This window comes from Capra hircus, chromosome 3, assembly GCF_001704415.2.
Source record: "Capra hircus breed San Clemente chromosome 3, ASM170441v1, whole genome shotgun sequence".
Lineage (NCBI taxonomy): Eukaryota > Metazoa > Chordata > Mammalia > Artiodactyla > Bovidae > Capra > Capra hircus.
In genome coordinates this window covers 97744704-97767651 of record NC_030810.1, presented here as the reverse complement: position 1 = coordinate 97767651, position 22948 = coordinate 97744704, and the positions used below count along the sequence as shown (strand labels likewise).

Below are 22948 nucleotides of genomic sequence, written 5' to 3'. Positions count from 1 at the left end.
GGTCTAGTATTGTTTGTTGCTTTTCAGTTGCTTATTCATGTCCGGCTCTTTGTGACCCCATGGACTGCAGCGTGCCAGACTTCCTTGTCCTTCCCTATCTCCCAGAGTTTGCTCAAACTCATGTCCATTGACTCAGTGATGGTTGGATGTTTTCATCCAACCATTTCATCCTCTGTCGTCCCCTTCCCCTCCTGCCTTCAATATTTCCCAACATCAATGTGTTTTCCAATGAGTTGGTGCTTCACATCAGGAGGCCAAAATATTGGATCTTTGGCTTCAATATCAGTCCTTCCAGTGAATATTCAAAGTTGATTTCCTTTAGGAGTGACTGGTTTGATCTCCTTGCTGTCCAAGGGGCTCTCGTGTGTCTTCTCCAGCACCACAGTTCAAAAGCATCAGTTCTTCAGTGCTCAGCCTTCTTTATGGTCCAACTCTAACATCCATACATGACTACTAGAAAAACTGTAACTTTGAGTATAGGGACCTTTGTCAACAAAGTGATGTCTCTGCTTCCTGATACACTGTCTAGGTTTGGTATAGTTTTGTTCCCAGGAGCAAGTGTCTTTAAATTTCATGAGTGCAGTCTCAGTCCTTGGTGATTTTAGAGCTCAAGAAAATAAAGTCAGGCACTGTGTCCATATTTCTCCCATCTATTTCTCATGAAGTGATGGGATCAAATCTATGATCTTAGTTTTTTGAATGTAGAGTTTTAAGCCAACTTTTTCACTCTCCTATTTCTCTTTCATCAAGAAGATCTTTAGTTCATCTTTGCTTTCTGCCCTAAGGGAGGTGTCATCTCCATACCTGAGGTTATTGATATTTCTCCTGGCAATCTTGGTTCCAGCTTGTGCTTCATCAAGCCCAGCATTTTGTATGATGTACTCTGCGTATAAGTTAAATAAGTGGGATGACAATATACCGCCTTTACTTACTCCTTTCCCTATTTTGAACCAGTTCATTTTTCCATGTCTAGTTCTTACTATTGTTGCTTGTTGGTTTGCTGCTTCTCCATCTACTAGAAACCCAAATTCCTCTCATCTTATTATCTTCAAAATTATCTCAGTATCTGGACTGTATCCATTTAGAAGCTTTTCCACTAGTACCGCCCAGATATCTTGTGCTAATTTACACTACAGCTGTTAATTCAGTAAACTCTATCAGGCCCTTTTTTGAAATGACATTTGGTGTGTTTTCAGACTTTCTTAGTACACTCAGGGAATGAAGCTCCATCAGTCATTCATTCGACCAGTCAATCATTGGGTATTTTTCCCTAAATAAATAAATGATGGGTGACATAGAATCCATTGGTAATTTATTAGTATTCATAATAATAAATAAGGAAACATTATGATAATAAATAAATCACACTTCAGCTAATAATTTGCACTCTGCTTTCCAGGGAAAATTGAATGCCTTGGCTATGCAGACATCCATGCACACCAGTATTGTGTGACATTAAATATTTCCCAGCTTGCCCTGAAGATCAGTTTTTTTACATAGTTGTAACTGGAGATAACAAGTATACCTGCCTCAAAATTTTGCTATGAAAACAGCAAAATGCCTAATATAAGGCACATTACATGATCGGTCCTATGGAAATATGAGCCCCCATATATCTGATAAGGGGTAAATTTCCAAAATATATAAGAAACTTCTACAACATAATGGCAAAAAATTTAGCAGCCTGTATTTCAAATATGCAAGGGACTTGAATAGAGTTCTATTTACATAGACATATTGAAAAGGAGTTTAATATTGCTACTGATCATCAGGGATATGAAAATCAAGCACACAATGACATATCACTTCACACCTGTTAGAATGACTGTAATCAGAAAAATAAGAAATCCTAGCGAAAGTTGGTGAGGTTGTGAAGAAAATAAGGATACTTTTACCTGTTTGTGGGATGGTAAATGGTTCAACCATAATGAAAAGTATGATGGTTACTCAAAAGTTAAAAAATAGAAAACAGAACTACCATATGTATTACCCATTCACATTAGTGTATTTATCCAAGTTAATTTAAATCAGGATCTCCAAGACATATTAGCACTGCAGCAGTACCCACAATAGCCAAGATGTGTTAACAACCTAAATGTCCATCAACAGATGAATGGATACATAAACTGTAGTATATACATACAATGGATTATTATTCATCCTTAAAAAGAAGGAAATCCTGTCATGAGACAACATGGATCAACCTGGAAGACATTATGCCAAGAGAAGTAAGCCAGACACAGGGGGACAAATCCTGCATGAATCCCCTTATATGAGGTATTGAAAGCAGTCAAACTCATGGGAGTAAAAGGGCACATGGGCATATGCCCGGAGTAAATTGTGATTCAAGAGACAAATGTACCCCAGTGTTCATTGCGTACAGCCGCTATGGAGAACAGAATGGAGATCCTTAAAAAACTAGGAATAAAACTACCGCATGGCCCAGCAATCCCTAGGGATATTCTCTGGGCATATGCCCTGAGAAAATTGCAATTCAAAAAGGCTTATGTACTCCAGTGTTCATTGCATCACTGGTTCCATCAGCCAGGACGTGGAAGCAACCTAGATGTCCGTCAACAAATGAATGGGTAAAGAAATTGTTGTACATATATACAATGGAATGTCACTCTGCCATAGAAAGGAGCAGATAGGAGTTCAGATTAACTGAGGTGGACAAATCTAAAGCCTGTTATACAGAGTGAATCATCAGAAAGAAAGAAACAAATATCACATTTTAACACATATATATGAAATCTAAAAAAGTGCTGCTAATGAACCTATTTGCAGCGCAGGAATAGAAATGCAGATGTAGAGTACAGGACTTCTGAACACAGAAAGAGAAAGAGAGGGCAGGATGAATTGAGAGAGTAGCCTCGAAATATATGCATTGCCAGGTGTGAAAGAGATGGCCAAAGGAAAGTTGCTGAACAGCACAGGGAGCTCAGCCTTGTGCTCTGTGATGATCTAGAGGGATGGGACGGGGGGCCATGGGGTGAAAGTGAGGCTCAAGGTGGAGGGGATATATGTGTACTTAAAGCTGATCCACATTATTGTATGGCAGAAAGCAGCACAACATTGTGGAGCAGTTTTCCTTCAATTAAAAATAAATTTCAAAAGTAGAAATGTGAACTCTTCAGTTCAGTTCAGTCGCTCAGTCGTGTCTGACTCTTTGCGACCCCATGAATCGCAGCACGCCTGGCCCCCCTGTCCATCACCAACTCCCGGAGTTCACTCAGACTCACGTCTAAAAGGCAGCAAAACTAATATGGATTATGAATAACTGCTCACAGTAACTAGATAATGTGAACCGTGCCCCAAAATGTGATTACAATAGGATTGTTTAGAGTGAGGGTCCCCTCCCTAAGACCCTTGCCCAGCTCTCCTCTGTCTCCAAGCTGACATCACTACTAATTCAAAGGCTTCAGTCTGAAAGCAATTTCAGAATCCACACCTTCTTACTAGTAAGAAAGGTCCTGCCACTGCCTGAGGGAATATTTCATGCCTTGTGCTCTCTTCTGAAAGAAGGCTGTGTGGTGTCTGCAATGTTTCTTGATTGGGTTGGTGTGGTACAGGGAAAAAAAAAAAAAAGAAATCAGTGATATAACCTGGGTATTTGAAAAGGTAGGAACTTCTTTAGATTGAGCCCTGGTCCTGATCGCTTTCTCAGTATTTCAGAGAACCAAAATGAGCTGTTCCTCTGAGAATCCAAAGTGGGGCGACCAAGATCATTGTTAGGAAACAGACATCTTTCAGGGATCGCAGAAGGAACAGGGATGTCTTGGGATGGGTCAGTTTTTTTCACGACAATTTTTTTTTTTTTCACGTTGAAGTCTTTGGAACTAGGTGGTACCTGCTGAAGCAAGAGAATTATCTAAGGAACATGTGACTTAGAACAGTTCTCCAACTTAATTTTTTTTATTGTTACGATATATATTTTTATTTTTTAATAAATTTATTTATCTTAACTGGAGGCTAATTACCTTACAATATTGTATTTGTTTTGCCATACATCAACTTGAATCCACCACGGGTATGCACATGTTCCCTTTCCTGACCTTCCTTTCCCACCTCCCTCCCTGTGGCATCCCTCTGGGTCATCCAGTGCAGCAGCCCCAAGCATTCTGTATCATGCATTGAACCTGGACTGGTGATTCATTTCATATATGATATTATACATGCTTCAATGCCATACTGCCTTAATGACTGTGGCTTTGTAGTAGAGCCGGAAGTCAGGCAGGTTGATTCTTCCAGTTCCATTCTTCTTTCTCAAGATTGCTTTGGCTATTCGAAGTTTTTTTTTTGTATTTCAATACAAATTGTGAAATTATTGTTCTAGCTCTGTGAAAAATACTGTTGGTAGCTTGATAGGGATTGCATTGAATCTATAGATTGCTTTGGGTAGTATACTCATTTTCAGTATATTGAATCTTCCCATCCATGAACATGGTATGTTTCTTCATCTATTATTGTCCCCTTGATTTTTTTCACCAGTGTTTTATAGTTTTCTACATATAGGTCTTTTGTTTCTTTAGGTAGATATATTCCTAAGTATTTTATTCTTTTTGTTGAAATGGTGAATGGAATTATTTCCTTAATTTCTCTTTCTAGTTTCTCATTATTAGTGTATAGGAATGCAAGCCAAAGCAATCTTGAGAAAGAAGAATGGACGTGGAGGAATCAACCTGCCTGACTTCAGGCTCTACTACAAAGCCACAGTCATCAAGACAGTATGGTACTAGCACAAAGACAGAAATATAGATATATGGAACAAAATAGAAAACCCAGGGATAAATCCACACACCTATGGCCACCTTATCTTTGACAAAGGAGGCAGGAGTATACAATGGAGAAAAGACAATCTCTTTAACAAGTGGTGCTGGGAACACTGGTCAACCACTTGTAAAAGAATGAAACTAGAACACTTTCTAACAGCATACACAAAAATAAACTGAAAATGGATGAAAGATCTAAACGCAAGACCAGGTAAAGATGTTAACTGAGTATTTAGAAATGTTACATGTTTCTCTGGGCCCTCCTCAGGGCTGAGACACAAATACAGTGAGATGGGGTGAAAACTTCAGAAAGGAGAACAGCAAAGGGTGAAGGTGAGGAGAAAATACTAAAGACATGAACCAAAGAAATCCTGCTGTGTCAGTGCCTTACAGCTTCTTCAGACTGTGTTTCTTTATCCATTGGCAAGATACACGGAATTTACGAAACTTTTCAGCAATCACATATATGGGGAAATTTTCCACAGAGAATTAAATTCATGAGCCTCAGACATAGTCAAGGCTCCATCCCTTGTAATTCCAGTTGCTATAAATTGGTGTATTTTTGAGGAAGGCTTGCAAAGAGTCAGACACTACTGAGTGACTGAACTGAATTGAACGGCAGGTAGTGGAAAAGAGCCTGATGCTGGGAGGGATTGGGGGCAGGAGGAGAAGGGGATGACAGAGGATGAGATGGCTGGATAGCATCACCGACGTGATGGACGTGCAGTTTGAGTGAACTCCGGGAGTTGGTGATGGTCAGGGAAGCCTGGCGTGCTGCAGTCCAGGGGTCACAAAGAGTTGGACACGACTGAGCGACTGAACTGAACTGAAGGTAGTAGAAGATTATTTGCCTTAGAAATCACATGTCTTTGGCACAGGTAGTCTCCTTTTTGAAATGTACAGCCAATTACATTCTCATTTTCTGAATATAATCTCATCCATGAGAAAGACAGTTTGTCCACTAGTCCCTTGGTTACTTTTTCTTCAAATCACATGTGAGCATAGCTGCACTCAACTCTGTGCATTGTTTTTTCCAGGCTTCCATGCCCCTATGTTCTGATCTTCTGCAGGAAAGTCTGTTCTCCCACTAGGTAACATTCTCAAGATCAGGGATAAGAGTTTCTTTCATCTCTTGATCCTGAACATTATGTACAGTATTTATTACAGTAATTGTTGATTATAATAATCAATAATTACTGATTGAACGGATAATTATGGATGGCTAACAAACACATGAGAAGATGCTCAACATCACTTATTATTAGAGAAATGCAAATCAAAATCACAATGAGGTACCACTTCACACCAGTCAGAATGTCTGCGATCCAAAAATCTGCAAGCAATAAATGCTGGAGAGGGTGTGGAGAAAAGGGAAGCCTCCTACACTGTTGGTGGGAATGCAAACTAGTACAGCCACTATGGAAAACAGTGTGGAGATTCCTTAAAAAATTGCAAATAGAACTGCCTTATGACCCAGCAATCCCACTTCTGGGCATACACACCGAGGAAACCAGAATTGAAAGAGACACATGTATCCCAATGTTCATCGCAGCACTGTGTATAATAGCCAGGACATGGAAACGACCTAGATGTCCATCAGCAGATGAATGGATAAGAAAGCTGTGGTACATATACACAATGGAGTATTACTCAGTCGTTAAAAAGAATACATTTGAATCAGTTCTGTTGAGATGGATGAAACTGGAGCCGATTGTACAGAGTGAAGTAAGCCAGAAAGAAAAACACCAATACAGTATACTTACACATATATATGGAATTTGGAAAGATGGCAATGATGACCCTGTATGCAAGACAGCAAAAAAGACACAGATGTGTATAGCGGACTTTTGGACTCCGAGGGAGAGGGAGGGGGTGGGATGATTTGGGAGAATGGCATTGAAACATGTATACTATCATGTAAGTATTGAATCACCAGTCTATGTCCGATGCAGAATTAGCATGCTTGGGGCTGGTGCATGGGGAGGACCCAGAGGGATGTCGTGGGGAGGGAGGTGGGAGGGGGGATCATGTTTCAGATCGCATGTACACTCGTGGTGGATTCATGTCAATGTATGGTAAAACCAATACAGTATTGTAAAGTAAAAGAAAGTTAAATTAAAAATTTAAAAAATAAAAGGCAAAAAAAAAAAATCCAGTTCTGACTCCCACCAATGTTTATTTACTTATTTCAAATATTTCTTTGATCCTTATTATGTTCCAAGCTCTGTGGTAGATAGTGGAAGTACAAGGTTGAAATAAGACACAATCCTTGCACTAAGGAGCTCATGGTATTTGATGTCAAAGACACATAGAAAATTAACATGTAAGATTGGTAAGTACAAGGGTACAGTTATCAGGACAGTATGGTCCTGGCACAAAGACAGAAATACAGATCAATGGAACAAAATAGAAAGGCCAGAGATAAATCCAGGAAACTATAGACACCTTATCTTTGGCAGAGGAGGCAAAAATTTACAATGGAAAAAAGACAATCTCTTTAACAACTGGTGCTGGGAAGACTGGTCAACCATGTGTAAAAGAATGAAAGTGGAACAATTTCTGACACCATACACACACACAAAAAGCTCAAAATGGATTAAAGATCTAAATGTAAGACCAGGAACTATGAGACTCTTAAAGAAAATATAGGTAGGACACTCTCTGACATAAATCACAGCAAGATCCTCTATGACCACATTCCAAGATATATAGAAATAAAAACAAAAATAAACAAATGGGACCTAATTAGACTTAGAAGTTTTTGCACAATGAAAGAAACTATAAGCAGGTGAAAAGGCAGCCTTCAGAATAGAAGACAATGATAGCAAATGAAACAACTGACAAAGAATTAATGTCCAAAATATACAAACAGCTCATGCAGCTCAATACCAGAAAAACAAAAAACCATTCAAAAAGTGAGCAAAAAGACTAAGCAGACATTTCCCCAAAGGAGACATGCAGATGGCTAACAAACACATGAAAAGGTACTCAACTTCACTCATTACTAGAGAAATGCAAATCAAACCACAATGAGGTATCATCTCATGCGAGTCAAATGGCCATCATCCAAAAGTCTATAAACAATAAATGCGGGAGAGGGTGTGGAAACCTGGGAACCCTCTTACACTGTTGATGGGAATGCAAACTGGTACAGCAACTATGAAGAACAGTGTGGAGATGCCTTCAAAAGCTGGAAATAGAACTACCATATGACCGAGCAATCCCACTGCTGGCCATACACATCGAGGAAACTAGAATTGTAAGAGACTTGCGTGCCCCAATGTTCATGGCAGCACTGTTTACAATAGGTAGGTATGAAGCAACCTAGATGTCCATCAGCAGACAAATGGATAAGGAAGTTGTGTTACACATATGCAATGAAATATTGCTCAGCTTTAAAAAAGAACACATTTGAGTCAGTGCTAATGAGGTGGATGAAACTGGAGTCTATTATGCAGAGTGAAATAAGTCAGAAGAACACCAATACAGTATATTAAGGCATATATATGGAATTTAGAAAGACAATAACGATGATCCTATATGCAAGGCAGCAAAAGAAACACAGATGTAAAGAATGGACTTTTGGAGTACGTGGGAGAAGGTAAGGGTGGGAGGTTTCCAGAGAATAATATTGCAACATGTATATTGCCATATGCAAAACAGAAGACCAGTGCAAATTCAATGCATGATGCAGGGCATTCAAGGCCATTGCTCTGGGACAACCGAAACGGATGGGGTGGTGAGGGAGGTGGAAAAGGAGTTTAGGACAGGTGGACACATGTGTATCCTGGCTGAGTCATGGACGATTCAGTGTATGGCAAAAATCACCACAATGTTGTAAAGTTACTGTCCAATTAAAATTAAGTAATTAATTTAAAAAAAGAAATGAAAAGGCAGAGGAACCAGAGATCAAATTATGATCTGTTGGATCATATAAAAGCCAAGAGAATTCCAAAAATATCTACTCTGCTTCATTGACTATGCTAAAGCTTTTGACTGTGTAAATCAGAACAGACAGTGGAAAATTCTTAAAGAGATGGGAATACCAGACCACCTTACCTGCTTCCTGAGAAACCTGTGTGCAGGACAAGAAGCAACAGTTAGAAACAGACATGGAACAATGGACTGGTTCAAAATTGGGAAAGCAGTGCATCAAGCCTGTATATTGTCACAAGGCTTATTTAACGTATATGCAGTTTACATCATGAGAAATGCTGGGCTGGATCAAGCACAAGCTGGTCTCAGGATTGCCAGAAGAAATATCAACTTCAGATATGCAGATGACACCACCCTTACGGCGGAAAGTGAAGAAGAACTAAAGAGCCTCTTGATGAAAGTGAAAGAGGAGAGCGATAAAGTTGGCTTAAAACTCAACATTCAGAAAACTAAGGTCATGGCATCTGGTCCCATCACTTGATGGGAAATAGATGGGGAAACAATAGAAACAGTAAGAGACTTTATTTTCTTGGTCTCCAAATCACTGCAGATGGTGACTGCAGCCATGAAATTAAAAGACACTTTAAAAATAAATAAATAAATAAAAATAAAATAAAAGACACTTGCTGCTCGGAAGAAAAGCTATGACCAGCCTAGACAGCATATTAAAAAGCAGAGACTTTACTTTGCCAACAAAGGCCCATCTAGTCTAAGCTATGGTTTTTCCAATAGTTATTCATGTATGGCTGTGAGAGTTGGACGATAACGAAAGCTGAGTGCCAGATAATTGATGCTTTTGAACTATGGTGTTGGAGAAGACTCTTGAGAGTCCCTTGGATTGCAGGGAGATCCAGCCAGTCAATAGTAAAGATAATCAGTCCTGAGTATTCATTGGAAGGCCTAATGCTGAACCTGAAGCGCCAATAATTTGGCCACTTGTGTGAAGAACTGACTCATTGGAAAAGATCTTGATGCTGGGAAAGATTGAAGCAGGAGGAAAGGGAATGATAGAAGATGAGATGTTTGGATGGCATCACCAGCTCGATGGACATGAGTCTGAGCAAGTTCTGGGAGGTGGTGATGGACAGGGAAGTCTGGGGTACTGCAGTTTCATGGGGTCGCAAAGAGTCAGACAGGACTGAGTGACTAGACTGAACTGAACTGAACTGATAGCCAAGGTACTCAAGTTTTCCCCTGAAAGGCATAATAAATATTATTAGCTGAAGTGTTACTGTCGGTCAACAAATTATACTAATAAATTATGAACGGGTTCTATGTCATCCCTATTTTATTTATTTAAGGAAAAATACCCATGGATTGAATGGCTGAATCAATGATTCATGGAGGTTCATTCCCTGAGTGTACTAAGAATGTCTGAAAGCACGCTAAGTGTCATGTAAAATAAAAGATCTGATAGAGTCAATTGAATTAACTATTGTAGGGGAAAGAAGTGCAAGATATTTAGGGAGTATTAGTGGAAAAGGTTCTAAATGGATATAGCCCAGGCACTGAGTTCATTTTGAAGATAATGAGAAGAGAGGAATTTGGGTTTCTAGTAGACCACAAATGACACAGATCATGGGTCTGCAGAGTTCAGATCAGTGTATAAACCTGCAAAAGTAGAGCTTCAGGAAGGGGCCAGAGCTTGTGACTTATCGCCTAAAAAAGTGAGGGATCATGTTGTCCTGTTCAAGGCCGTGTATGGAGCCATGTGAAAGCAAATCTGACAGGAGACTGCTTGCACTAAAAAATCAAGGTAGACTTTGTGGTCAGGTTTGTCACTTAATTGTTAAGAAGTAGTATATGGTACAAGGCTAGTTTAGAAAAACTGTAGGTAGGAGTTACAATATGTGCAGTTGGGAAACCCTGGTCTCTGTCATCAATGGACAAAAAGCCGGGTGCTGACAGATGAAATGGAATGGGGTAGTAAGTTTTACGTACCAGATGCTTGGGGAGCTGGCAAGAGGGGGAAGCAACATCTCTAACTATGGAAGAATAGCACCATTCTCAAGCATCCTCATGTTTCCTAAATGGTGCACGACACTGGTAGAGGAAGTATGAGACAAAGTCGCAAATGAATCACTCGGTAATTCCTCACTGAAGGGTGAGCAAGTCCATGGGCAAGGGAACTGTGTGATATCAGTATGACTGGGGCATTGATTTTTGAGACTGCAAGCACGTGGAATTTGGGGTGGGAAACAAGTGCATCATGCCAGTCCTGGATGACCAGCTGCCTGGTCCTTATAAAAGGAGTCTCCGTCACAGTGCTGTCATTGTCATGACGGTCATAGGTCTTCTTTGGAGCCTCTGGTGAGCACAACTCTTAGAGATATTTTTGGAACTTGGGTGTTGGGTTTAATCTGGGGGAAGCAGTGGCTTTAATTGAAGCAATCATTGCTCTGTATGGAAAAAAGAAGATAATGAGGATTTAGGGGAAAATTTTTGGTATTTGGTCATGAATGAGATCTGAAATGTGAGGAGAAAATGGAGTCAGAGACACAGTCTTAAGCTGAGAGAGAGTAAGGGGGATGAGATACTGTGCTAAGCATAGCAGACATTACTTTCAAACGCACCCTTCTCAGCATGCAATCCCACTGAGTGCCGAGTTTGGGGCTTTGCATTTCTCCTCAGAAGCCCACAGTCAAGTCAGCTTGGTGCAGCAACCAAGACATCATGGGAGAAATAAGTAGCGATTTGTTTGGGGATTGGCTACAAGTTTATTATCCAGATTCTTCTTCAGAGTATATTTGTATTCGTCCAACACCTGTGTAGGTAATTTTGTTTTAGAAAGTGGTGAAGGAGAAACGAACCAAAAAGACTGAAGATCTGAGGGCAAGAGATACTAAAAAAGAAGGGTGAAGAAGCTCTAAAACAAACACAAAGTCTGTATCAGGAACCAAGAAGAGTTCTTAATGATGAGACTGTTGTTGGCGCAGCTAAATGTTCTACCAATCGGACTCTCCATTGTGAAGAATGTTGTCTGTGTGTATTTCAGATTCCTTGAGACCCAGGAAGGATGTCTCACCACCAGCATCCGCCTCCCCATCCACATCCGCATCCGAAGCCACAGGCGCAGCCACATCCGCAGCCGCAGCCGCTTCCGCAGCCGCAGCTGCAGCCGAAGCCGCAGCCGCAGCCGCAGCCGCTTCCGCAGCCACATCCGCAGCCGCAGCCACATCCGCATCCGCAGCCACATCCACATCCGCAGCCGCAGCCACTGCCGAAGCCGCACCCGCAGCCACATCCACATCCGCAGCCGCAGCCCACTGGCCGAAGCCGCAGCCGCACCCGCTTCCACAGCCACATCCACATCCGCAGCCGCAGCCGCAGCCGCAGCCTCCGCAGCCGCCGCATCCACTTCCGCAGCCGACAGCCGCAGCCGCTTCCGCAGCCGCATCCACAGCCACATCCACATCCAGCCCAGCCGCAGCCGCTGAAGCCGCAGCTGCTTCCGCAGCCGCTCCCGCATCCACTTCCTCAGCCGAAGCCGCAGCCGCTTCCGCAGCCGCTTCCGCATCCACTTCCGCAGCCACATCCACAGCCACATCCGCAGCTGCAGCCGCTCCGCAGCCGAAGCCGCAGCCTCAGCCGCAGCCGCAGCCGCAGCCAAAGCTGCAGCCACATCCACATCAGCATTAGCATCACCATCAGTGCAAGGAGCCCTGTCATCCACCTCCAATAGTGTGCCCACTGAAGTGCCATGAGCCTTGCCCACCTCATCCATGCCCACCTCCAGTGAGCCAGCAGAAATGCCCTCCTGGACCACCATGCCCACCATGCGAGCACAAGTGTCCACCCAAGTGGAAGTACAGCACCAGATTTCATCTGGACCAAGAAACAAGATCCAGGCTCTTCCATTGTCCTCCCTTCGGCCATGGTGATGGACTGCATTTTCCTTAACCTCCCCCCTCAACCGACAGCTGACAGATTAAAGGCCTGCTTCCTGAAGCTGACACCGCATTGTTGGAAGAAGAGCAGCAGAATCATCGCTTGATCTCTCTGTGCTATGTGCCCGTCTGTAATCCACGTTGTGATCTCTACCCGGTGAGCAATTAATGTGTCTATTCCTTTGCTTCTCCAATAAAGCATATTCATAGTCCATTATGTATTTCTTTCTTTCGTTTTTTTGGTGGTTTTTTTTGCATATAGCGTTTTTCATCTCTTCTGTCAGCTACAAGTATTCTTTTTTAAAGTATAAATTTATTTAGTTTAATTGGAGGTTAATTACTTTACAATATTGTATTGGTTTTGCCATACATCAACATGAATCCGCCACAGGTATACATGTGTTCCCCATCCTGAACTCCCCTCCCTCCTCCCTCCCCGTACCATCCATCTGGGTTGTCCCAGTGCACCTGCCCCAAGCATCCAGTATCATGCATCAAACCTGGACTGGTGAATCATTTCATATATGATATTACACATGTTTCAATGCAATTCTCCCAAATCATCACACCCTTGCTCTCTCCTACAGAGTCCAAAAGACTGTTCTATACATCTGTGTCTCTTTTGCTGTCTCGCATACAGGGTTATCATTACCATCTTTCTAAATTCCATATATATATGCATTAGTATACTGTACTGGCGTTTTTCTTTTTGGCTTACTTCACTGTGTATAATCAGCTCCAGTTTCATCCACCTCATTGAACTGATTCAAATGTATTCTTTTTAACAGCTGAGTAGTATTCCATTGTGTATATGTACCACAGCTTTCTTATCCATTCATCTGCTGATGGACATCTAGGTTGCTTCCATGTCCTGGCTATTATGAACAGTGCTGCAATGAACATTGGGGGTACACGTGTCTCTTTCAATTCTGGTTCCTCAGTGTGTATGCCCAGCAGTGGGATTGCAGGGTCATAAGGCAGTTCCATTTCCAGTTTTTTAAGGAATCTCCACGCTGTTCTCCATAGTGGCTGTACTAGTTTGCATTCCCACCAACAGTGTAAGAGGGTTCCCTTTTCTCCACACCCTCTCCAGCGTTTATTGCTTGTAGACTTTTGGATAGCAGCCATTCTGGCTGGCATGAAATGGTACCTCATTGTGGTTTTGATTTGCATTTCTCTGATAATGAGTGATGTTGAGCATCTTTTCATGTGTTTGTTAGCCATCTATATGTCTTCTTTGGAGAAATGTCTATTTAGTTCTTTGGCCCATTTTTTGATTGAGTCATTTATTTTTCTAGGAATTGAGCTGCAGGAGATGCTTGTATATATTTTGAGATTAGTTGTTTGTCAGTTGCTTCATTTGCTATTATTTTCTCCCATTCTGAAAGCTGTCTTTTCACCTGGCTTATAGTTTCGTTTGTTGTGCAGAAGCCTTTAATTTTAATTAGGTCCCATTTGTTTATTTTTGCTTTAATTTCCAATATTTTGGGAGGTGGGTTATAAAGGATCCTGCTGTGATTTATGTTGGAGAGTGTTTTGCCCATGTTTTCCTCTAGGAGTTGAGAACATAGGCAAAACACCCTCCGACATAAATCACAGCTGTAAGTATTTTTCTGAGTGTTCCTTTTCATTCTCATTGGATTATCAGAATTAGACTTTTCCACTATTGAGTTCAGCTTTGCCTGGAATATGTCTTTTGGACCGGACCCACTGAAGAATTGCTTCATTGGTTTCAGTCTTGTTTCTATCTGTCTACATTGGAAGACCCTGAAAAGAACTGAATTCTCTCAGTTTCAGGTTCCTTATATGTAAAATCAGTAGGCAAGGATCTATTCAACTCAGTTTACTCATAGAAATTAATTTATTCACAAATATTTCCCAATTATTAACATATACCAGGCAGTCTCTTATGTGCTAGGGACATGAAGATGGTGACTGAATTCCTTTTTCCATCTAAACTCTTGAAGGGAGTTTGCACAAACACACACACACACACATACGTGCACATACAAGGCAAATAATAGTGATGCAGGGGGTATGTTAGAGACAACTGTGTAGAAAAGCTCTTCCAAAATGACTTTTAGGGCAAAGGTTGCGTGAAGAGAAGAGTGAGCCTTGAGTATCTGGGGTACACTGTACCAGTGAGAGGCGATGGCGAGTGCTGAGGCAGGGCAGAGTAACTGAAGGGAGAACAGTCATCCAAGAGACAATGTCTCCAAATGTGGTTGAGTACATTGGATCTGAAAGATGTATCAAAGATTTTGATAATTTATTCAGTTTTCAACCATACAATGCTGTTCACAGTCTCAACTTTCTATGTAATTCTCTACTATCACATCTATTTTCTTTTAACTGAAAGTACATATGATCTTTTAAAGACATTTTTTTGAAATGGTTAAAAGGGCCCAGAAATAAATTAATTCTTTTGCAAAATAGAAATTTATTTATGAGAGTGACTATATGAAAAGTAGGTCTGTTATTAACAATGTTCCCATATTATAGGGAAGCAGACTCCATTAATTTCCATCCCCATATAGGCAACAAAATGTGCAGAGAATTTTACTCTTGTTGTGCTTCCAATACTAAGAAGAAGTGATTTTATTTTTAGGAGGGTTGACTCTGTACTCTTGGAGAGGGTTCTGGTCTAATGTTATTGACACGATTCCCTCCCAATTTTGTCTTGAAGAAAAACAAGAAAAATGATAACAAAAAATAAAATTTTGTTTGAATTTAAGAGAACATGATCAACACATTCAGAAAGTTCATAAAGCTTGGCTGTATGAAGTGGATAATTATAGATTGATCTCTTTATTGTCAAGAAATATGAAGATAAGAAGAACTTTACCAACCCTTTAAAAGAACCAAGTTTCCTAAATAAATTGTATCTCATACCTTCTCCACTAGAAGGGACAACAATCATATTTCTGAGATCACAGATCTCCATGGTTCTGCTGCTTAATAACTTTATGATCTTGGGTAATTTGCTTAAGGTCTCTGTGTCTCATTTTAAGGTCTCATTTTCTTCACTTTATAAGTGGGAATAATAATAGTACCCATTTTATAGGTTCAGTTCAGTTCAGTTCAGTTCAGTCACTCAGTCGTGTCCGACTCTTTGCGACCCCATGAATCGCAGCACGCCAGGCCTACCTGTCCATCACCAACTCCTGGAGTTCACTCAGACTCAAGTCCATCGATTCAGTGATGCCTTCCACCATCTCATCCTCTGTCGTCCCCTTCTCCTCCTGCCCCCAATCCCTCCCAGCATCAGAGTCTTTTCCAATGAGTCAACTCTTCGCATGAGGTGGCCAAATTACTGGAGCTTCAGCTTTAGCATCAGTCCTTCCAAAGAAATCCCAGGGCTGATCTCCCTCAGAATGGACTGGTTGGATCTCCTTGCAGTCCAAGGGACTCTCAAGAGTCTCCTCCAACACCACAGTTCAAAAGCATCAATTCTTCAGTGCTCAGCCTTCTTCACAGTCCAACTCTCACATCCATACATGACCACAGGAAAAACCATAGCCTTGACTAGATGGACCTTAGTCGGGAAAGTAATGTCTCTGCTTTTGAATATACTATCTAGGTTGGTTATATGTTAGTTGTATATACAAAGCATTTAGAAATGTGTCAGCTCACAGAAAGCACAATGAGGGTCAGATGTTACTGTGAGTGCATCAGAACAGCTCAGCCCAGAAGCATACTTTGTCAGTATTGTTACCTTTTAATCGATGAATTTAATGTCTTGGCCCCTATGCCACTTAATGAAGCAGTACTTTTTGCATTAAGGTTGTGATTATCTTATAGTTTGTACCATATTTAGCCTATGCCTTTCCTGTATTAGATTTTTGCTTTGGCATCTTAAGTTGTCTCCTCTTCCCACTCGTCATCCTCCTCTTCTTCTGTTCCTCTATCTTCTTTTTCTCTTCTTCCTGTTCCTCTTTTCCTCATTCTTTCGGGAATTTAAAGTCTGATGGCACAAGTTGTGTGTTTTTTCAAGCTTATGAGGTACAATTGTTGGGCAATGCTATGAAAAAGGGCTTGATTAATTATTGGTGGATTTTCTGGACTTGAGAAAATGATTAAAAATGTTAATAAGTAGGATTAATTTCAAAAAAAGAAAACTACAGGCCAATATCTCTGATGAACATAGATGCAGAAATCCTTAAGCAATCAGAATCCAACAACACATTAAAAAGATCATATCAAGTGGGCTTTATCCCAGGGATGCAAGGATTCTTCAATATCCACAAATTCAATCAATGTAATACACCACATTAACAAATTGAAAAATAAAAGCCATATGATTATCTCAATAGATGCAGAAAAAGCCTTTGACAAAATTCAACATCCGTTTATGATAAAAACTCTCCAGAAAGCAGGAATAGAAGAAACATACCTCAACATAATAAAAGCTATGTATGACGAACCCACAGCAAACATTATCCCCAGTGCTGAAAAACCATAAGCATTTCCCCTAAAGTCAGGAACAAGACAAGGGTGTCCACTCTCACCACTACTATTCAACATAGTTTTGGAAGTTTGGCCACAGCAATCAGAGCAGAAAAAGAAATAAAAGGAATTCAAATTGGAAAAGAATAAGTAAAACTCTCACTGTTTGCAGATGACATGATCCTCTACATAGAAAACCCTAAAGACTCCACCAGAAATTTACTAGAGCTAATCAATGAATATACTAAAGTTGCAGGATATAAAGTCAACGCACAGAAATCCCTTGCATTCCTATACACTAATAATGAGAAAATAGAAAGAGAAATTAAGGAAACAATTCCATTCACCACTGCAACAAAAAGATTAGAATACTTTGGAATGTATCTACCTAAAGAAATAAAAGACCTATATATAGAAAACTATAAAACACTGGTCAAGGAAATCAAAGAGGACACTAATAGATGGAGAAATATACCGTGTTCGTGGATCGGAAGAATCAACATAGTGAAAATGAGGATACTATACAAAGCAATCTATAGATTCAATGCAATCCCTATCAAACTACCAACGGTATTTTTCACAGAGCTAGAACAATAATTTCACAATTTGTATGGATATCCAAAACCTTGAATAGCCAAAGCAATTTTGAGAAAGAAGAATGGAACTGGAGGAATCAACCTGCCTGACTTCAGGCTCTACTACAAAGCCACAGTCATCAAGACAGTATGGTACTGGCACAAAGACAGAAATATAGATTAATGGAACAAAATAGAAAGCCCAGATATAAACCCACGCACCCATGGACACCTTATCTTTGACAAAGGAGGCAAAAATATACAATGGATTAAAGACAATCTCTTTAACAAGTGGTGCTGGGAAAAGTGGTCAACCACTTGTAAAAGAATGAAACTAGAACACTTTCTAACACCATACACAAAAATAAACTCAAAACGGATGAAAGATCTAAACGTAAGACCAGAAACTATAAAACTCCTAGAGGAGAACATAGGCAAAACACTCTCTGACATAAATCACAGCAGGATCCTCTATGACCCACCTCCCAGAATACTGGAAATAAAAACAAAAATAAACAAATGGGACCTAATTAAAATTAAAAGCTTCTGCACAACAAATGAAACTATAAGCAAGGTGAAAAGACAGCTTTCAGAATGGGAGAAAATAATACCATTGAAGCAACTGACAAAGAATTAATCTCAGCAATATACAAGCAAATCCTGCTGCTCAATTCCAGAAAAATAAATGACCCAATCAAAATATGGACCAAAGAACTAAACAGACATTTCTCCAAAGAAGACATATAGATGGCTAACAAACACATGAAAAGATGCTCAACATCGCTCATTATCAAAGAAATGCAAATCAAAACCACAATGAGGTACCATTTCATGCCAGTCAGAATGGCTGCTATCCAAAAGTCTACAAGCAATAAATGCTGGAGAGGGTGTGGAGAAAAGGGAACCCTCTTACACTGTTGATGGGAATGCAAACTAGTACAGCCACTATGGAGAACAGCGTGGAGATTCCTTAAAAAACTGGAAATAGAACTGCCTTATGACCCTGCAATCCCACTGCTGGGCACACACACTGAGGAAACCAGAATTGAAAGAGACACGTGTACCCCAATGTTCATTGCAGCACTGTTCATAATAGCCAGGACATGGAAGCAACCTAGATGTCCATCAGCAGATGAATGGATAAGAAAGCTGAGGTATATATACACAATGGAATATTACTCAGCCATTAAAAACAATACATTTGAATCAGTTCTAATGAGGTGGATGAAACTGGAGCTGATTATACAGAGTGAAGTAAGCCAGAAAGAAAAACACCAATACAGTAAACCAATGCATATATATGGAATTTAGAAAGATGGTAACGATAACCCTATATGCGAGAAGGCAAAAGTGACACAGATGTATAGAGCAGTCCTTTGGACTCTGTGGGAGAGGGCGAGGGTGTGATGATTTGGGAGAATTGCATTGAAACATGTATAATATTGTAGGTGAAACGAATTGTCAGTCCAGGTTCGATATATGATACAGGATGTTGGGGCTGGTGCATTGGGATGATGAAGAGGGATGGCATGAGGAGGGAAGTTGGGAGAGGAGTCCAGGATGGGGAACACGTGTATACCTGTGGCGGATTCATGTTGATGTATGGCAAAACCAATACAATATTGTAAGTAGCCTCCATGGAAAAGAAATGCAAAAAAGCAAAACGGCTCTCTGGGGAGGGCTTACAAATAGCTGTGAAAAGAAGAGAGGCTAAGAGAGGAAAAGAAAAGCAAAGGAGAAAAGGAAAGATATAAGCATCTGAATGAAGAATTCCATAGAATAGCAAGAAGAGATAAGAAAGCCTTCTTCAGCGATCAATGCAAAGAAATAGAGGAAAACAACAGAATGGGAAAGACTAGAGATCTCTTTAAGAAAATTAGAGATATCAAGGGAACATTTCATGCAAAGATGGGCTTGGTAAAGGACAGAAATAGTATGGACCTAACAAAAGCAGAAGATATTAAGAAGAGGTGGCAAGAATACACAGAAGAACTGTACAAAAAAGATCTTCACGACCCAGATAATCATGATGATGTGATCACTAATCTAGAGCCAGACATCCTGGAATGTGAAGTCAAGTGGGCCTTCGAAAGCATCACTACGAACAAAGCTAGTGGAGGTGATGGAATTCCAGTGGAGCTGCTTCAATTCCTCCAAGATGATGCTGTGAAAGTGCTGCACTCAATATGCCAGCACATTTGGAAAACTCAGCAGTGGCCACAGGACTGGATAAGGTCAGTTTTCATTCCAATCCTAAAGAAAGGCAATGCCAAAGAATGCTCAAACTACCGCACAATTGCACTCATCTCACCTGCTAGCAAAGTCATGGTCAAAATTCTCCAATCCAGGCTTCAGCAGTACATGACCCATGAACTCCCTGATGTTCAAGCTGGTTTTAGAAAAGGCAGAGGAACCAGAGTTCAAATTGCCAAAATCCACTGGATCATCAAAAAAGCAAGAGCATTCCAGAAAAACATTTATTTCTGCTTTATTGACTATGACAAAGCCTTTGACTGTGTGGATCACAATCAACTGTGGAAAATTCTGAGAGAGATGGGAATACCAGACCACCTGACCTGCCTCTTGAGAAATCTGTATGCAGGTCAGGAAGCAACAGGTAGAACTGGACATGGAACAACAGACTGGTTCCAAATAGGATAAGGAGTACGTCAAGACTGTATATTGTCACCCTGCTTATTTAACTTCTGTGCACATTACATCATGAGAAACGCTGGACGGGAAGAAACATAAGCTGGAATCAAAATGCTGGGAGAAATATCAATAACCTCAGATATACAGATGAAACCACCCTTATGGCAGAAAGTGAAGAGGAGCTAAAAAGCCTCTTGATGAAAGTGAAAGAGGAGAGTGAAAAATTTGGCTTAAAGCTCAACATTCAGAAAACGAATATCATGGCATCCGGTCCCATCACTTCATGGGAAATAGACGGGGAAACAGTGGAAACAGTGTCAGACTTTATTTTTTTGGGCTCCAAAATCACTGCAGATGGTGACTGCAGCCATGAAATTAAAAGACGCTTACTCCTTGAAAGAAAAGTTATGACCAACCTAGGTAGTATATTCAAAAGCAGAGATATTACTTTGCCGACTAAGGTCCGTCTAGTCAAGGCTATGGTTTTTCCTGTGGTCATGTATGGATGTGAGAGTTGGACTGTGAAGAACGCTGAGTGCCGAAGAATTGATGCTTTTGAACTGTGGTGTTGGAGAAGACTCTTGAGAGTCCCTTGGACTGCAAGGAGATTCAACCAGTCCATTCTGAGGGAGATCAGCCCTGGGATTTCTTTGGAAGGACTGATGCTAAAGCTGAAGCTTCAGTAATTTGGCCACCTCATGCGAAGAGTTGACTCATTGGAAAAGACTCTGATGCTGGGAGGGATTGGGGGCAGGAGGAGAAGGGGACGACACGAGGAGGAGATGGCTGGAAGGCATCACGGACTCGATGGATGTGAGTCTGAGTGAACTCCGGGAGATGGTGATGGACAGGGAGGCCTGGCGTGCTGCGATTCATGGGGTCGCAAAGAGTCGGACACGACTGAGCAACTGAACTGAACTGAACTGAATTAGCCTCCCATTAAAATAAATAAATTTATACTAAAAATAAATTTAAAAAATGTGTAGTAGTGCAAAGCTACAGTCATCAAGCCAGTATGGTGTTGATACAAAATTGGGAATATAGACCAAGGGAACAAGATAGAAAGCCCAGTTAAACCCATGCACCTATGGGCACCTTATGTTTGACAAACGAGGCAAGAATATACAAAGGAGACAGATAGTCTCTTCAATAAGTGGTGCTGGGAAAACAGGTCAGCTATCTGTATAAGAATGAAATTAGAAAACTCCCTAACACCATACAAAGTGAAGTCACTCAGTCATGTCCGACTCTGTGCGACCCCATAGACCCCAGTCCAGCAGGCTCCACCATCCCTGGGATTCTCCAGGCAAGAAAACTGAAGTGGCGTTGCCATTTCCTTTTTCTAATGCATGAAAGTGAAAGGTGAAAGTGATGTCGCTCATTCCTTTCCAACTCCTTGTGATCCCATGGACGGTAGCCTACCAGGCTCCTCCATCCATGGAATTTTCCAGGTAAGAGTACTGGAGTGGGTTGCATTTCCTTCTTCAGAGGATTTTCGCAACCCAGAGATTGAACCTGGTTCTCCCACGTTGCAGGCAAACCCTTTCCCATCTGAGCAACGAAGGAAGCCTATACACAAAGATAACACCATACACAAAGCTAAACTCAAAATGGATTAAAGATCTAAATGTAAGACCATAAACCCTAAAACTCTTAGAGGAAAACATAGAAAGAACCCTCTGTGACACTGTTGCTGCGGTTCAGTCAATAGCGATGTCCGACACTGTGCAACTCAGTGGGCTGCAGCAGGCCAGGCTTCTCAGTTCTTCACTATTGTCTGGAGTTTGCAGAAACTCATGTCCATTGAATTGGTGATGCTATCCAACCACCTCATCTTCTGTTGCCCCCTTCTCCTACTGCCTTCAATCTTTCCTAGCATCAGGGTCTTTTCCATTGAGTTGGCTCTTTGCCTCAGGGGGCCAAAGTATTGGCATTTCAGCTTCAGCATCAGTCCTTCTAGGGAATATTCAGGGTTAATTTCATTTGGGATTGACTGCTTGCATCTCCTTGCAGTCTACGGGACTCTCAAGAGTCTTCTCCAACACCACAGTTCAAAAGCATCAATTCTCAGAGCCTTTCAAAGAGAGATAAGGGAACCTTCTTGCACTATTGGTGGGAATGTAAACTGATACAGTCATTATGGAGAACAGTATCGAGATTCCTTAAGAAACTAGGGAATAAAACTACCAAATGACACAGCAATCCCACTACTGGGCATATACTCTGAGGAAACCATAACTGAAAAGGACACATGTATCCCAACATTCATCGCAGCAATATTGACAATAGTCAGGACATGGAAGCAACCTAGATGAATGGATAAAGAAGTTGGGTACATGTATGCAATGAACTATTACTCAACTCTAAAAGGAAGAAATTTAAGTCCATGCTGTGAGGTGGATGAACCTAGAGCCTGTTATACAGAGTGAAGCAAGTCTGAAAGAGAAAAACAAATATCATATATTGGTGCATATATATGGAATCTAGAAAAAACGACATTGATGAACCCAGTTGCAAGGTAGCAAGAGAGATGCAGACATAGAGAACCGACTTGTCACAGTGGGGAAAGGAGAGGATGGCTGAATTGAGACAGGAACATGGAAACATACATTGCCATACCTAAAATAGAAAGAAAGTGGGAATTTGCTGTATGACACAAGGAACTCAACCTGGTGCTCGT

The 22948-nt window shown here is 40.9% G+C and overlaps 1 long non-coding RNA gene across 1 annotated transcript; it reads left to right on the top strand.

The window, feature by feature from the left end:
* On the top strand, positions 10746 to 11580 carry LOC108635651. Its single transcript, XR_001917909.1, has 2 exons — positions 10746 to 11018; positions 11481 to 11580. It is a non-coding gene; the product is annotated as an uncharacterized LOC108635651 (long non-coding RNA).